Genomic DNA, 17977 nt, shown 5'->3' with positions numbered 1-17977 from the left:
TATATTTTTGGGTTGTGGGATGAAACCGGAGTACCCGGAGGAAACCCACGCAAGTACGGAGAGAATATACAAACTCCGCACAGTTAGGGCCATAGTGGGAATCGAACCCATGGCCTCAGTGCTATGAGGCAGTAATGCTAACCATTACACCATCCGTACTGCCCAAGTAATAATGGCAAAGGAGATGAACACATGACAGATAGGAACTGATTGGCTGGAGTAACATTTATTTTTACAAATTTTATCACTCATTGATAAATGAATCCCTAAATCAGATAGCAAGCTGCTAGGTCTTAATATAAAAAAATTGCAAGCCCCACCTGTTGTGTCAAGAGTATTTATTTGACGAAGTGATATGATTGTGCCATTTTCTCACTGTCTTCTTCTCACAGCTCCTGAAGCTTTGAGTAAACCCTCAGAGATTCATGCACGCTAGAATCCCTGCTAATTGAATTATGCTGCCTCCTAATAGTAGCCATGGGGTTTACCCCGAATTGAATATGGCTGCAAGTGTATGAAATCAAAATGTCTGAGTGGTAATGCAAAGCTGAAAGGACAATAAATCTAAAAAGGAGATCTAATAATTTCTGTAGATAAGCAGCCACATGTGATGCAAGAGGTCGCTGTGGGTAACTTACCCCTGTGAAGTTAGGCCGGGTGTCCTAATTCTGCGTGGGGACCTGGGCCCCTATTTGTGGAGATGCTCAGACTGTGCTCGATTAAGGCAAGGTGAGTCCTACCCAGAGCAGTTGCATCTTCAGGGGGGGACACTTTAGTCGTCCCCCAATTTGTGTCTAGTTTAGTTTAGCCAGAGCTGATCTTGTGGCGGGTTCTTAGCCATCTTTTTGAGAGATTCTAATCAGATCATAATTAATAAAAGCCTTGACCTATAATCAAAGCAGTTGTTGTCCTTGTGTTTAATTTCATTCAGAGTTATAAGATTATTTAATTATGGCTAGGTATAATAATGAATGGACATCTTAATGCACTCACTGTAATTCATCCACGTGTTTACATATTTGAAAACGCTGACCAAAAAAAGAAACAATAAGCATTGTCTTATTTTGGTGTGATTCCTGAAAACAGAGACGTTAGCATAGTAAATAATACTGGATACTGATGAGTCCATTAAAATAATAAAAATTGAGCCTTCATTACAATTTTCTCTCTCTCCAGTCAATGGCAGCTATGTCCCAGCAATAACAATGAGTATCAGTGGGAAAATTCCTGGTCCTTCTGCAATGAACTGATTGATGTGAACATGAAAGTTTAATATGACAGGGTTAATGTATGTCACAGTGGTGTAACGACATGTTCATCTATTGAATGCCAAGGAGAGAAACCATGATTAATCATCTGCCCATGTACGTTTTCCTGTTAAGATTAATGCCATGCAGCAAATCAGAAGTACATTCCATCCTAGTAATTTACTGTACTTAAAAATATCAATCCCATTAACATCGTAAAACCTCAGGCATAGGGGTGTAACACTGAATTCCAGGGCCAATAGCAAAATATTCATATAGATGTTAGTGCAATCTTACCTGTAAGCCTACTCTATGGGGGTCATTCCGAGTTGTTCGCTAGCTGCATTCGTTCACTGTGTAGCGATGAGGCAGAAAAATGGCACTTCTGCGCATGCGTTTGCGACGCAATACGCGCGCGCGATGTACTATTACAAAGAACGATGTAGTTTCACACAAGGTCTAGCAAAGCTTTTCAGTCGCACTGCTGGCCACAGAGTGATTGACTTGAAGTGGGCGTCTCTGGGTGGCAACTGACCGTTTTCAGGGAGTGTTCGGGAAAAACGCAGGCGTGCCAGGAAAAATGCAGGCGTGGCTGGCCGAACGCAGGGCGTGTTCGTGACGTCAAAACAGGAACTGAACAGTCTGAAGTCATCGCAAGCGCTGAGTAGGTTTTGAGCTACTCTAGAACTGTACAAAAAAACTAAATATACTACCAGTGGGAGGCGGCATAGCATTTGCACGGCTGCTAAAAACAAGTGAACAACTCGGAATGACCACCTATGCCCTTCCGAGCATACAAAGGTTGTGCGATACGTTTCCAGGATGCACACAAATTATTATTTTTATAAAGTGAACATTACAATTTTTTTTTAAGTATTCGCCAGGAGTCTATGCAAATGTTTTGGATTTGTATTTTATTCAAAAATTGACAAACATTTTTAATATCAAATAGTTTGGCCCTGATTTTGCTCATGCAGTATTATTAACCTCAATAACATTAATTTCCAGTCATTTCCAGTCAATTCAGATCACCTCACAGCCATAATATTGTTTTCATCCAGTTTAGGTCAAAGGCTGCAGCGAGCTGGCTGGTTACTAAGCGACAGAGCAGCGGCACAAACACACAGCACTTTATAGCACATCTATGAAAGATTGCCACACAGCAGTGGCAGAAATGAAGGGGGTAATTCCAAGTTGATCGCAGCAGGAATATTTTTAGCAGTTGGGCAAAACCATGTGCACTGCAGGGGAGGCAGATATAACATTTGCAGAGAGAGTTAGATTTGGGTGTGGTGAGTTCAATCTGCCATCTAAATTGCAGTGTACAAATAAAGCAGCCAGTATTTACTCTGCACAGAAACAAAATAACCCACCCAAATCTAACTCTCTCTGCAAATGTTATATCTGCCCCCCCCCCCCCCCCCCTGCAGTGCACATGGTTTTGCCCAACTGCTAAAAAAATTCCTGCTTCGATCAACTTGGAATTATCCCCGAAAAGTGATGCCGTTGTTCTTGGGCCCTCCCACCAGAACAAACATGAACTGTAGAGGGTGAAAGAACTGTGCGGCAGGAATGCACAAACAGTTTTTATTTTCTGGATTACCTTTGTATATTAAACAATTGCCATGGATATTCACTTCTCACATACAATAGTGTGCAGATAGAGTCATAACATTCCTATCTAACTACCATTGTCACACTGTGTCAGTACGGGAGGCAATCACGAGACTGCCTGTTGTGATCTCGGGAGTCACAATACCGGCACCGGAATCCCAACAGGCGGTGAAATGCCACCGCTGGAATCCTGGCACCACAGGCCGGCACCTGTGACGAGTGCAGCTATCCACCATTCCCGCAGTGTGGCGAGCATCTCGAGCTTTCTAGCACTCGCCCTGCTGCCGGCATACTGGTGGCCAGGATCCTGCCGTCTGGAACATGACAGCCTTGATCCCGTCCGCCGGTAAAAGATACAGATGGGTCCACGGTTATCTTGACTAGTTTTCTGCGCCTAGGCACAACATGACTTATTAGCATAAACCTTTCATCTATTGTTCTCAGCTGCAATACAATACAGAGAACAATACAGCAGGGGATTAAGTCATTTCAGCAGGGAATTAGGGGGTCATTCTGACCCGATCGCACGCTGCAGTTTTTCGCAGCATAGTGATCGGGTCAGAACTGCACATGCGCCGTCACCACAGTGGGCGGGCGCATTGCCGCCTGTCGCTGTGCTACAATCGCCTCTGCCTGATTGACAGGCAGAGGTGGTCGATGGGCGGGAGGGGGCAAAATGGCGGCATTTGGCCGCCGTTTCGTGGGTGCGGTCCTGCCAACGTAGGCATGGCTGGACCGTGCATGAGTGGCCTGCAGCGGCTCCGTGACGTCACACGCAGCCACTGCGGCCCAGGGAGCGTAGAGTAGCTCCCGGCCAGCACGCTAAAGCTGCGCTGGTCGGGAGCTACTCTTGAAGTGCAAAGGCATCGCCGCTGTGCGATGCCTTTGCACTTCTGCGGGGGGTGGAGGGGTGGGGAGGGGCGGCACTGACATGCGGGGTGGACTAGCCCTGTGCTGGGCGTCCCCCCGCATGACTTGGTTCATGATCGTAGCTGTGCTAAATTTAGCACAGCTACGATCAACTCGGAATGACCCCCTAAGTCCGACTGGACAGTCTCAGTTAATCCTATTAAAGGTCAAGATAAATGTGGACCCATCTGTATGTATTCGGTCAGTGCAGTGGAAAACTGTACACCATTCTCTCTTTGGTCACTAATTAATGCTGAATGTGTAATTCAGCTGTTTCAGCTTTTTTTATTATGTATGTATACTGCATCATTTTGAGCTAAGGAAAGATGTATCAGAAGTGAACAAGCCACAAAGCCTATAATTTGTATATGTGTATGAATGAACCCATTATGAGTATAAAACCAAAGCCACGTACAGTTATCAGACAGTTAAGAGATACAAAACTCTGCAACATAAATATAGACAATGTCTGCTCCTACAAAGTACAGAACTTCCTTCAAAGCCAATATGTAATTTGTCTGAGTAAGTTACAAGAAAATCATAGTAATTTAGCCTTGAACACTAAAACCACAAAATTCCGCCAGAGATTTTTTCACCCCCTCTTCGGTGAAGGCAGAAGAAAGACGTAAGACATAAAACATTTACCAGGGATTGTATGATGGAGTCAAAGTTGAAATGCAGCTGATTTTAAAAGCTACAAGCATCCATTAAGGTATTGCTTTTACTGGAGCAACACGCACTATCAGAAATGCAAACCCTGAGCCTGTTGCTGAGTTGGATCGAGGGCTGCATTTTTGGGGTAAAACTAGCAATTAATGCAGCGAGAAAAAAGAAAAGAAAAAAAGCATACAGTACACATGCATCAATTTGCAGATTTAGAGGTACATTTACTAAGCAGTGATAAGAGCGGAGAAGTGAGCCAGTGGAGAAATTTCCTCATCAACCAATCAGCAGCTCTGTATCATTTCATAGTATGCAAATTATAGATGTTACTTTAGTGCTGATTGGTTGCCATGGACACTTCTCCACTGGCTCATTTCTCCGCTCTTATCACTGCTTAGTAAATGTTCCCCATAGGGCCTTATTCAGCATAGGGAAATCAAATGCTGAAGCTCAGTGAAGGGTGTGCGAGCGCAGTAGCCGCACTGCACGTGCGCACACTTTAAGATGCAACGGCATCTCACAATTGCGAACGCGTCTGCCTGATTGATAGGCAAAGGCGTTTATGGGGTTGGATGGGGGCATTGACTCAACATTTAACGGGGGCCGCGGCGGCATTGGGGTGCGCGGTCCAGACAACGCAAGTGTGTCTGGACCATTTGTGGGGCGGTATCTGCGTAGGCAGAGGGCTATCCTAAACATTACATGTTTGCTGAGGGGGAGGGTTGCGGTCACTGTGCGTGCACATATAGTGAGATGCATAAGCATCTCACTGTTGTGATCACCTCTGCCTGACTGACAGGCAGAGGTGGTTGCGGGGCGGGAGGAGGCTTGCCAGCAGCGTTAGAACACCGTTTGCGGGAGCGTGGTCCAGACATCGAAGGCATGTCCGTACCATTGCAGGTGAGGGCCGCTGCTCCTGCGTAACATCTCACGCAGCAGCTGCAACTCAAAACATAGCATGTAGCCACCTACCACCTTAGGCATCGAGCTACTCCCTGGGTGCAAAGGCATTGCCACCATGTGATACTTTCGCACCTCTCAGGGGGGGTGGGAGGGGTTGACATGTGGGGCGGACTAGCCCTGTGCTGAGTTCCCACCCGCATGTTAAAGATTTTGATCGTATATGTGCTCATTTTAGCAAATCTACGATCAGCTCTCAATCAGGCCCAAGGTCCATTGTCACATAATAACCGATAAATCTTCTTATAGCCTAGCCAGCAAATTCTATTATACAGTATCTTGACACTTTCATTGTTCTACACATCTTGATGCAGGTTCATCCAACATGCACTGCTGAGTTGCACAAAGTGCATAGTTTGGGGGCAGTGTCGGACTGGGGCATGTAGGGCCCACCGGGGGAATGCAGTGGTAGGGACCCATGTTTAGGGGTGTGGCCAGTCTGCAGAGGGGGTATGGCCTGACACCTCATTGGTTTGACTAACCATTAGAGAGTGCAACGCCTGGGCCCCTTCATAAACATATACAGTAAATTCAGCTACTGCATGCATGATAATGTACCAGATTAATAACAGATTAATAACAGCAATGCACGGTAGAAAATACACCATAGTCCAGTATAAGGTAACATATGTGTAATGTATAATTCAAGTGCACAGTCTGGAACCTGATCCTTAGAGCAGGAGGTGGGCCCCCAGGCAGTGGGGCCCACCGGTGGTTTCCCCTGTACCCCTGAGGGCCAGTCCAAGCCTGTGTGGGTTGCTGATTCTGTGACAGATGGATCTCTGTGTATGGATGCAAGTGGTGAGTTTTTGCACAGAGCACATGCACAGATGTGAATTTATGAATTTTTTTCTGTCCTAGGGGTTTATTTACTAAAATTTTGAGTTTGTCTGATTTTAGTTTTTTTTTTCTAAGTGGCAACACGGGAATTTACTAAGCACAGATCTCGGCAGTGTTGGGGCTATTCGTAATGGTTTTCACGGCTAAGTTCAGAAATACGAATGAATAGACCATCGGTCAAATGCGGCTGTATGTTCATACAACAAGGGAATTTACTATTCATTCGTATTTGGGTGTTAGTTTCTGAATGCTCAATTGCGGGTGTATTTTTTTGGCGATTCGTTAAAAAAAGCAGCAAAAAAATAGACTTGCTTTTTCCAGGATAGTTTGGATAATCATGCACGGATCAGTGAGATCAGTGCATGGTTATCTATGGGAAAGGGTCTGTTTAGTGTAAAAATTGAAAAAAAAAAATTGCGTGGGGTCCCCCCTCCTAAGCATAAACAGCCTTGGGCTCTTTGAGCCGGTCCTGGTTGTAAAAATACAGGGGAAAAACTGACATGGGTTCCCTCATATTTAAACAGCCAGCACCGGGCTCTGTGCCTGGTCCTGGTGTCAAAAATTCGGGGGACAAAAAACGTAGGGGTCCCCCATATTTTTTACACCAGCACCGGGCTCCACTAGTTTGAGAGATAATGCCACAGCTGGGGGACACTTTTATATTGGTCCCTGAGGCCCTGGCATTAAATCCCCAACTAGTCACCCCTGGCCAGGGTACCCTGGAGGAGTGGGGACCCCTTAAATCAAGGGGTCCCCCCCTTCAGCCACCCAAGGACCAGGGGTGAAGCCCGAGGCTGTCCCCCCATCCATGGGCGGTGGATGGGAGGCTGAGAGCCTTTTGTGTAAAAATAGAATATTGTTTTTTGTAGCCGAACTACATGTCCCAGCAAGCCTCCCCCGCAAGCTGGTACTTGGATAACTACAAGTACCAGCATGCGTCAGGAAAATGGGCCCGCTTGTACCTGTAGTTCTACTGCAAAAAAATACCCAAATAAAAACAAAACACACACACCTTGAAAGTAAATTTTATTAAACATACATGCACACTTACATGCATACATACTTACCTATGTTGACACAAAGCACTAGGTCCACTTCTCCAGTAGAATCCCGGGGTACCTGTAAATAAAATACTTACAAAGAATCCGGGGTAAATCGGTCCTCTTCTTATAAGTTATAATCCACGGACTTGCAAAAATAAAAAAATGAAAAATCCAATCCACGCACTGAAAGGGGTCCCATGTTTACACATGGAACCTCTTTCCCCATCTGGTTTGACCCCCCCGTGACTCCTGTCCCTTCAGCCAATCAGGGAGCGCCACGTCATGGCACTCTCCTGATTGGCTGTGCGCTCCTGAACTGTCAGTCAGGCGGCGCACTGTAGATACAATGTAACGCAGAGGCGCTCCATTATATCCAATGGTGGGAACATTGCGGTCTGCGGTAGACCGCGAGGTTAAGTGGGGCCAACCACAAGAGTGACCCCACTTAACCTCGCGGTGAGGTGAGGAAAGTGAGACAGATCCATTCCTGTAATACTACAGTATACACCAGAGTTTTGACTATACAGGTTGAGTCTCCCTTATCCAAAATGCTTGGGACCAGAGGTATTTTGGATATGGGATTTTTCCGTATTTTGGAATAATTGCATACCATAATGAGATATCATGGTGCTAGGACCTAAATCTAAGCACAGAATGCATTTATGTTACATATAAACCTTATACACACAGCCTGAAGGTAATTTTAGTCAATATTTTTTATAACTTTGTGCATTAAACAAAGTGTGTATACATTCACACAATTCATTTATGTTTCATATACACCTTATACACACAGTCTGAAGGTCATTTAATACAATATTTTTAATAACTTTGTGTATTAAACAAAGTTTGTGTACATTGAGCCATCAAAAAACAAAGGTTTCACTATCTCAATCTCACTCAAAAAAGTCCGTATTTCGGAATATTCCGTATTTCGGAATATTTGGATATGGGATACTCAACCTGTATAAAGTATATGACAAATACAAAGAATATATTATAAATATTTTCTTTGTATTATTCTAGTCATTTTTATAATCAAAACTCTGGAGTAAAAAGTCTATGGCAGGTGAGACACCTACATTATCCGCATATCGCTATTCAAAATTCACCGACTGGGTATATTTACTAAAGGTAGATTTTTTGTTTGTTTTTGTTCGATCTTAGAGCAATGTTAAATCGATTTTAATTGATGTTGGGCTCCCAGGATTAAAACACACATTTACTAACATTTAAAAATTAATAGAAAAAATCATCTGCTAGTAAATGTGTGTTTTGATTGCAATGTAAAAATAAAGCAGCCAGTATTTACCCTGCACAGAAACAATATAAACCACCCAAATCTCTCTCTCTCTCTGCACGTTACATCTGCCCCCCCCTGCAGTGCACATATTTTTGCCCATTAGAGAAAGATTTTGCTGCTGCGATCAGGTCTAAATTAGGCCCTATGTTTGCTCCTTATTAATGCACAAGAAACTTGCATTATACTGAAAAGATATATTTATAATAATTAGAGATGTGCACCGGAATTTTTCGGGTTTTGTGTTTAGGTTTTGGATTCGGTTCCCCGGCCATGTTTTGGATTCGGACGCGTTTTGGCAAAACCTCCTTAAATTTTTTTGTCGGATTCGGGTGTGTTTTGGATTCGGGTGTTTTTTTTCAAGAACCCCTCAAAAACAGCTTAAATCATAGAATTTGGGGGTAATTTTGACCCTATAGTATTATTAACCTCAATAACCTCAATTTCCACTCATTTCCAGTCTATTCTGAACACCTCACAATACTATTTTTAGTCCTAAAATTTGCACCGAGGTCACTGGATGACTAAGGTAAGCGACCCAAGTGGCCGGCACAAACACCTGGCCCATCTAGGAGTGGCACTGCAGTGTCAGACAGGATGGCACTTAAAAAAATAGTCCCCAAACAGCACATGATGCAAAGAAAAAAAAGAGGTGCACCAAGGTCGCTGGATGGCTAAGCTAAGCGACCCAAGTGGCCGGCCTCCCTCCACATTTTTGTTCTCCATCTTTTAATGTGTGGAATTATATGCCAGTAATATATCAAGAGCAATGGCCTACTGTACCGTACTGCTATATATATAATATATAGTACCATTTAATATATATATATATATATATATATATATATACTGGTGGTCAGCAAAATTCTGCACTGTCCTCCTACTATATACTGTGCACAACTACAATGCAGCACAGATATGGATAGTATACTTGACGACACAGAGGTAGAGCAATGGACTACTGTACCGTACTGCTATATATATATTATATATACTGGTGGTCAGCAAAATTCTGCACTGTCCTCCTACTATATACTGCGCACAACTACAATGAATGCAGCACAGCTATGGACAGTATACTTGACGACACAGAGGTAGAGCAATGGGCTACTGTACCGTACTGCTATATATATACTGGTGGTCAGCAAAATTCTGCACTGTCCTCCTACTATATACTGCGCACAACTACAATGCAGCACAGATATGGACAGTATACTTGACGACACAGAGGTAGAGCAATGGACTACTGTACCGTACTGCTATATATATACTGGTGGTTAGCAAAATTCTGCACTGTCCTCCTACTATATACTGCGCACAACTACAATACAGCACAGATATGGAGCGTTTTCAGGCAGAGAACGTAGATATTTGCAGCACACTGAGCACATATATTTGCAGCACACTGAACACAGAAACTGAGAGAACGCAGCCACGTCCTCTCGCTATCATCTCCAATGCACGAGTGAAAATGGCGGCGATGCGCGGCTCCTTATATAGAATACGAATCTCGCGAGAATCCGACAGCGGGATGATGACTTTCCGGGGCGTTCTGGTTAACCGAGCAAGGCGGGAAGATTCGAGTCTGCCTCGGAACCGTGTAAAATGGGTGAAGTTCGGGGGGGGGGGGGGGGGGGGTTCGGATCTCGAGGAACCGAACCCGCTCATCTCTAATGATAACCAGTGTATTAAAGGACCGTGGAGCTGAAAAATACGGGGGTAGCTAGAGGGGGTAATGAAAGTATATGGAGCGAAAACAATTGTCTAAGAATATATAGTCTAAAGCTACATTCAGCCTGTTAGGGCAATGAGTATCCAAGTCTGTTAGGGCAAAGAGTATAAAAATAGTATATTTTCCAACTTTTTACAAAAACACTATTTACACTGTGTATGGCACAGAAAATATAACAGTTTTAGAAATACAAGAGAAAGAAGGACATAGAAATCTATGAGCGGCTCTCCACAAAGGTCCTGATTGTGTGTTGCAAATAGCATTTGAATATCTTTTTCATTGAATTGTCGGCATGAACTGCTATTTCCTATAGTCACAAGTAATGTATTGCACCGCGCTGAATTCTGATGGTGTCCCTGGCTTGTGTTAGCAACAGCCACACAGCGTGATTCTTTTCGTCTTTCAAATGTGAACAAAGTATGTGACAAAAGATGGCAAGCTATTCGGATAATGAAATATTGCTGGGGGTCTCCGTATCAGACCACGGGTGAGCTCAGGATTCCACAGCGCCTTGAAGGTTAAGACTGAGCGTTTGGAATGTGACAAATGAGCATGAGTACAGAGCCAATTGCAGGAACTCTTAGTCTGCAAAATGGTTACCTTCTGAATCTACAAGCAATAATAAAGCCTTCATCTTATAATGGATTTCAAACACTTCTCCTCTGGATTGACAATATCCACACTTTTCTCCCAGCAAGACATTTATTTTTCATCTTTTTAAATAGCAATAAAATACAAGTGAACTGTGACGTTCAGAATTTCAACAGAATAATGTTATTTTCCTTTTGACTGTCTGAACGAATCACGTTGTATTGTAAAACATGAAAAGCTACATTTTTCTTTAACCTGGGGGGGAAAAAATGGGAACACACATAAGTGTGGCAGCAATATTTTGAATAACTCTAAGGGCCTGATGCAGCATAGATGCAGGCCATACTTGCTTCCACGTGGATCATAGTGCACAAAGGACCTAATTCAGACCTGATCGCTACGATCAGCCACCATGACATGCCGGGGGATGCCCAGCACTGGGCTAGTGCATCCCGCATGTCTAGTCCTCCCCCGCCGCACGGGTGCAATAGCATCGCAAGGCAGAGATGCTAGCGCATCCAGCGAGTAAATCCCTACCTGCGCAGCATTGCTGCGCTGGTAGGTGACTTTTTGACGCATCCCGGGTCGCAGCGGCTGCGCAGGGCCGCCATCAAGGGGGTGCCCTGTGTACACTTGTCCCGGGCCCGGCCACTCTGATAGAGAGTGGAGGGCCCGGGCTGCTCAAACAGCCTGTCATAGCTAAGCCCGGCAGGGCTGCCGCCACTCCCCTTCCCCTGTGGCTGTCATCGGCGGGCCGCAGGCTCTTCCCCTCCGCCCGCCGCCGTAGATCCACGCCGCCCTCCACCGATCTTCTCCTGTACTTTGGTCTCACTCTCTGCCATCCGTGATCACCCCCGTCTATAGGAATAGGCCCCGCCCCCTTCACTCTGCCCGCCCCCTTCTTCCCCTGTACCTTGCTCTCTGCCATCCGCGCTGTCTCCCGTCTGTATCAATAGGTCCCGCCCCTTCTTCACTTAGTCCGCCCCCTTCTTCCCCTGTACCTTGCTATTTCATCTGTGCTCTCGTGTCTGTAGGAATAGGCCCCGCCCCCTTCATACCCTCAGTCCGCCCCCTTCCCCTGTGCCTTGCTCTCTGCCATCCCTGCTCTCCCGTCTGTAGGAATGGGCACCGCCCCCTTCCCCTCAGCATGCCCCCTTCATCCCCTGTGCCTTGCTCTCTCCCCTCTGTAGGAATAGGCCCCACCCCCTTTATCTCCTCAGCCCGCCCCTTCTTTCCCTGTGCCTAACTCTCTCCCCTCTGTGCTCTCTCCTGTCTGTAGTAGGACTAGGCCCCGCCCCCTTCTTCCCCTCCACTCTTCTCTCTCCCGAGAAAGTAGATCTAGCCTTCCCCATCCTTACTCTCCAGTCTGCTGCTCTGACTCACTCTACACCAGGGGTGGGGAACCTTTTTTCTACCAAGGGCCATTTGGATATTTAGAAAATCCTTCGGGGGGCCATATAAAAATTGAAACTTAAAAATTAGCCTGCCCCCTATAGATATGCCACCAGTATGTTTTCCCCCTGTAGATATGCCCCCTAGTAGTGCCGCTTGGAGGGAGTGACAGTGCTGCTGGGCTGTGTAGCATACAGGACACTCTGCACCAGAGCTGTAACTAGACATTTTGGTGCTTTTCATCAGAAAGTGAATTGGTGCTCCTCCTCCCACACCGCAGAGCACGGATAGTGCAAATTTAGGGGCATGGCTTAGGGCAGGGCATTCACATTACACCACACAGTATGAGCCGAAATTCACATTGCGCCACACAGTATGAGCCGATATTCACATTGCGCCACACAGTATGAGCCACATTAACATTATGCCACACAGTATGAGCCGAAATTCACATTACACCACACAGTATGAGCCACATTCACATTATGCCATACAATCATTGCAGCATGGCTCAGTCTTGGTGCTGCAGTGTTGTTCCTCCTAGCCGCGATCGCACTGCCTCCCCCTCAACACTCATCCAGTCCTTTGAGGATGAGAGGAACAAGGCTGTACCAACACACTCCTCCTGCACAAAAAATACTTCTCTTGCACACTAACGTTAACATCAAACCAATATCCCCCTGCACACCAACAATACTCTACCAAACACAGTAGTATGATCCCCTGCACACCATCCCCTGTAGTGTACATCAACATTATCTTCCTGCACATTGAAATGTCCCCTCTGCACAGCAATATGATCCCCCTTGCACACCAACATGCTTCCCCCCAACAGCAGGCTAGTCCCCACATCTTTAATTTATTTACCTTTTTTCTTTCAGCGTTGACTGCCACACATGGCAGTGTCTAACGCCGCGGAATCTCCCCTTCTCTGTGCTCCCGCTCACCACAGTTCTCCACCTCTGCTCTCCAATCTCCATCCTTCTCCTCACCGCGTTGTCTCAGCCACGCTCCCCCCAATTCTCCTGCGCAGGACTCAGAGGAAGAGCGGGAAGGGATGAGCAGGTGACAGCCTCCCATTGTCCCTCCTCCTCTATGCGTCCCCTTGCAGCGCCGCCGCCCGACCCCCCCCCCCCCGCGCGCGCACGCTGCACGGTTGCCAGGTTACCCAGCGTCCCCCTCTGTTAAATGCTGTCTCTCCCTCCTCACTCCTCTTCTGCGGCTGCGGTACTGTGAGCGGGCTGGGCGGGCCGGGTGAAGTGTCTTTGCGGGCCGTATACGGCCCGCGGGCCGGAAGCTCCCCACCCCTGCTCTACACGGTCTGGAGCTCCGTTGGGGATAGAACTCACGGTGAGCTCATTTAGAAAGAGTAACTGAGATGTTTTAATTTTATTGTGAGTAGTGTAGTGCAGTGTGGTGATATTGTATGATGTATGGGGGGGTATAGTGTAGTGATGTAGTGCAGCATATGGGGGGGGGTTCTAGCATAGTGATGTAGTGTGGCATATAGGGAGGGTGGTAGCGTAGTGATGTAACTTGTAGTGCAGCATGTAGGGAGGATGTAGTGTAGTCATGTAGTGCGGTGTATAGGGGTGAATCACCTTATTTAATGTTAACCCACCTCATAAATATTTAATGATTCCACCACCCCTTGAATAATTTATGAGCCCCCATCATGTTTGATACTGTAATGTATACTTTTTTTTTTACTTAATAAGGTGTTAAATATTTTTTGCAAAAGGGGCCCTGTCTATTTTGCCAGTCCCGGGCCCCACAATTTCTGGTGACAGCTGCGGTGGCCCGCCGCCCGCACGGTCCGGGCACGCCTGCATTGCCCGGACCACGTCCCCAAAACGGCAGCCAAACGCCACCGGCCTGCCCAGCGAACGCCTTTGCCTGTCAATCAGGCAGAGGCAATCGCTGGGCTGAGATCCTGATCGTATCTCTGGCATGCACATGCACACTGCGGCACAGTTCAGACCTGATTGGCCACTGTGCACAGCAGCGATCAGGCCTGAATTAGCCCCAAAGTACTGTATATCTGCCCAAATGTAGAGTTGTAAGCGTCTCTGCAGCCAGTCTGTCCCTATCTTTACCTTTCATTCCTAGGTGTCATCATCACACCTTTACCAGACTCATACCTGGTGCTAACTATCCTTTGAATGCAGTCTATGTTACACAAATTCACGACTTGGAACATTCTCTATGAATTTTACCGACGTTAAGAGGCTCCGTTACCACCCGCTTCACCCCTTCAGTCAGAAGTGTATGCTTGGGTCTGGAACATGCAGAGTCCAAAAACACATAAGATACAAATGCCCTCATACACCTGGGGCTGGATTGAAATGTTCCCCCCTGCTCCCTCCCGCTATCGATCCTGCACGCAGCTATTCTAATGTTACTGTGGACGGGCGCATCAAGTTCATTTCAGTTCGCTACCCACGGAGGTAGTGAGGTGAAATGAATGTAAAGAGACCTGTTTGGGTGCCCAAATGGGTCTTTTCACGATCACGCCCGTCAGTTTAGTTGCATTTACGTGCTTTGCACATCTAAACTTGACTGTACTGGGCGCGATGGGGGCGATAACAGGGGCCATTTAAATATCACCCCTTTATCTCCCATCACTTTAGACAATATTTGAATTCCCCCCTAGTGTCAATATACCATATCGCATAAGACACCAAGCACGACTGAGCCAATCCGAGAGGTGTAGTATATTACCTTTTTATTTTTGTTATTTTGCATTTTACTTATTTGCATTGCAGAAGCAGCAAAACACCACTCATACGGAAAGTTGTACTAAGCATTGGAGAAACAAAGTGGAGAGAGAAATCTTAATCCACTTTATGCCTCTCCAAGGCTTAGTACAGTACATAGATCACACAGTACCAGCCAATCAGCTCCCAACTGTCATGTTACAGGCTGTGTTTGAAAAGTGTCAGTTAGGAGCTGATTGGTAAGTAGTTTATCTCTCTCCACTTTATCACATTTATCACTCGCCAAGGCTTAGTAAATCTACCCCCAAAGTGTACTACAGAAACTGGTCCGCAACTTTAATCACTCCACAATGTATCATATGACAGCTTTTGGGGTATATTTACTAAAAGTCAATTTTGGGTCTACTTAAAATTGACCAGAATAGAACCAACATACCCAAAAAATAAAATTGTTTTCCTTTAGGTTTTCGATGGTGCATTGGTGTCTATTTGAAATTCTAAATATGTTCTATTCACCCTCAACAGAATAAAAATTGGACTCAAAATGGACAAAATTATACAAAAGCATTCCTGTTGGCCAAAATATAACACATGCACTGTATTACCCGCAAACCCATGATTCCTGGGCTAATTTGCATATCCAAATTTTTTAAAATCAATGCTGTGCCTTTAAAGCCATGATTTAGGCAGCCCAAGTGCCCCACATGCTTCTCTCCCATGTTTTTTTTTTACATCATTTTGAGGTTTCAGTCATTCCATATGAATTTAAATCAAATAGAACTGTTTCTCATGATTCTATTGAAAATTGTGATTTTTGGTTCTATTGAGGTTCTATTTTCAAATCGACTGTTAGTAAATGAGGTTTTCCTATAGATGTCTATAGGCAAGTACCTATGGCTTTTTGAATTTTACTGTATTTGTCTGTATAGTCAAAGTGCTGGTGATTTTGAGGGGATTTTGAGTTGCTTTTGCCTTTAGTAAATATCTGATTATTAAATGCACCACCAAATCACCTCAAAATGGAGTGAAACTGAAAACCGACCTTTAGTAAATATACCCCAATACCCTATCAGTCTGCCTTAGATGTTTGCTTCGGAAGACACACTACAGATGATGCCACACTAATCGTGGCACCGCCTGTGTCTAGGCGCACTCGGGCTGGCGAGCTGATCACAGCATCTGGGGCATGCGCATGTCCGTGGCGTGTACGAGCCCCATTTACTAAAATGTGAGCGTCTCTGTACACTTCCGTGGCGGGGCGCCTGATCGCCTAGTCCCGCCGGACGTGCACGTATGTGATGGAGCCGCACTAATGAGTGTGGCGCCATCTGTATCTCCTGTATTGTTACCCTAACCATTAACTTTAAGCAGAGGCACAGAGAGGGTGGTGGGTACTAATTACCCGGGCCCAGACTTTGTGAAAATGGACAGCGAGGGGCCCGGGTCAGCTGCTATGGGGGGCCTGATTCTAAAACAACTTTAATCCCCACACTCTAACCGAAATCCTACCCTAACCCTGACTAACATATTTAAAAATATGGTTTTATATGAGGCTGCAGAAATGAGAATGAGTGGAGTGAGTGGTAAAGATCTGCTGTGCTAGAACCCACTTTATTATCAGAAGGAGCTACAGTATGTAATATATTACCAAATAGCATGATTGCATGGATGACATAAGAGGTGTTGGAGATGTACTCCTCTATCAAGGTCCTTCGTCTGTCTTGTTCAATACCTTTACCAATCGATTGGGAGACCCAGTAAGTAAACAACACGCAAGGTTATGTTCTGCAGACTGAGGCTGCATTAGTTTATTCGTCTAGGGTTTATATAGTTTAAAAAAGTGGTTACACAAGCATACTTCTACATTTCTGAGAGACAGGGAACCTTGATTTCTGGTAGATGCTCTTGTGGTTAGCCCCCCCCCCCCCACACTTCCTGTCCTTGGGGATGAGTCTGTACTCCCCCAGTAGACTGTTTGACAACATGTTCCAGTAAATCAACCTAACCTTGTGTTTAACAGATAATTCTTTCTAACTTATAAAATATCAGCATTACTTATAATTTCTTAGCAAAAGCATTTCCTTATATACTAAAATATGGCTACTGTTATACAAAATGGCTGCTTAGCATAATGCTGTCTCTTTCAGAGATGGTTTTTTTTATATACAGTGGGTGCTAATTTGTATCAGATTCACCTATATAAAAATAAGACGTTCCTTAAATGTGTCATGACAGTTGCATAAAATACAATATTATTCACATTGGGTTACATGTAGAGATGTGCGGCGGGCACTTTCCATGTTTTGGGTTTTGGTTTTGGATCTGGATCCTCGCTTGTGTTTTGGATCTGGATTGGTTTTGTCAAAACCACCCTTTGGATTTTGGTTTTGGTTTTGGATCTGGATGATTTTTGAAAAAAACACAAAAACAGCTAAAATCAAAGAATTTGGGGGTAATTTTTATCCTACAGTATATTTATTCACCTCAATAACAATCATCTCCACTCATTTCCAGTCTATTTTGAACACCTTACACCTCACAATATTGTTTTTAGGCCAACAGGTTGCACCAAGGTAGCTGTAGGACTTTGCTAAGCGACCCAAGTGTGCGGCACAAACACCTAGTCCTTCTAGGAGTGGCACTGCAGTGTCATACAGGATGGCACTTTTAAAAACTAGGCCCCAAAGAGCACATCATGCAAAAAAAAAAAAAAAGAGGTGCAAGATGGAATTGTCCTTTGCGCCTCCCACCCACCAAGACACGCACACTTTAACAAATCAATAATTTCAGCAACAGGGTCTGCCACATGACTGTGGCTGAAATGATTGGTTTGTTTGGGTCCCCACCAAAAAGGAAGCAATTAATCCCCCCACCAAAAAAGAAGCAATTCATCTCTCCTTGCACAAACTGGCTCTACAGAGGCAAGATGTCGTCCTCATCCTCATCCTCCGATTCCTCACCCCTTTCAG

The sequence above is a fragment of the Pseudophryne corroboree genome, chromosome 12 (genome assembly GCF_028390025.1).
Source record: "Pseudophryne corroboree isolate aPseCor3 chromosome 12, aPseCor3.hap2, whole genome shotgun sequence".
NCBI classification, from domain to species: Eukaryota; Metazoa; Chordata; class Amphibia; order Anura; family Myobatrachidae; genus Pseudophryne; species Pseudophryne corroboree.
This window is presented reverse-complemented; position numbering follows the sequence as displayed.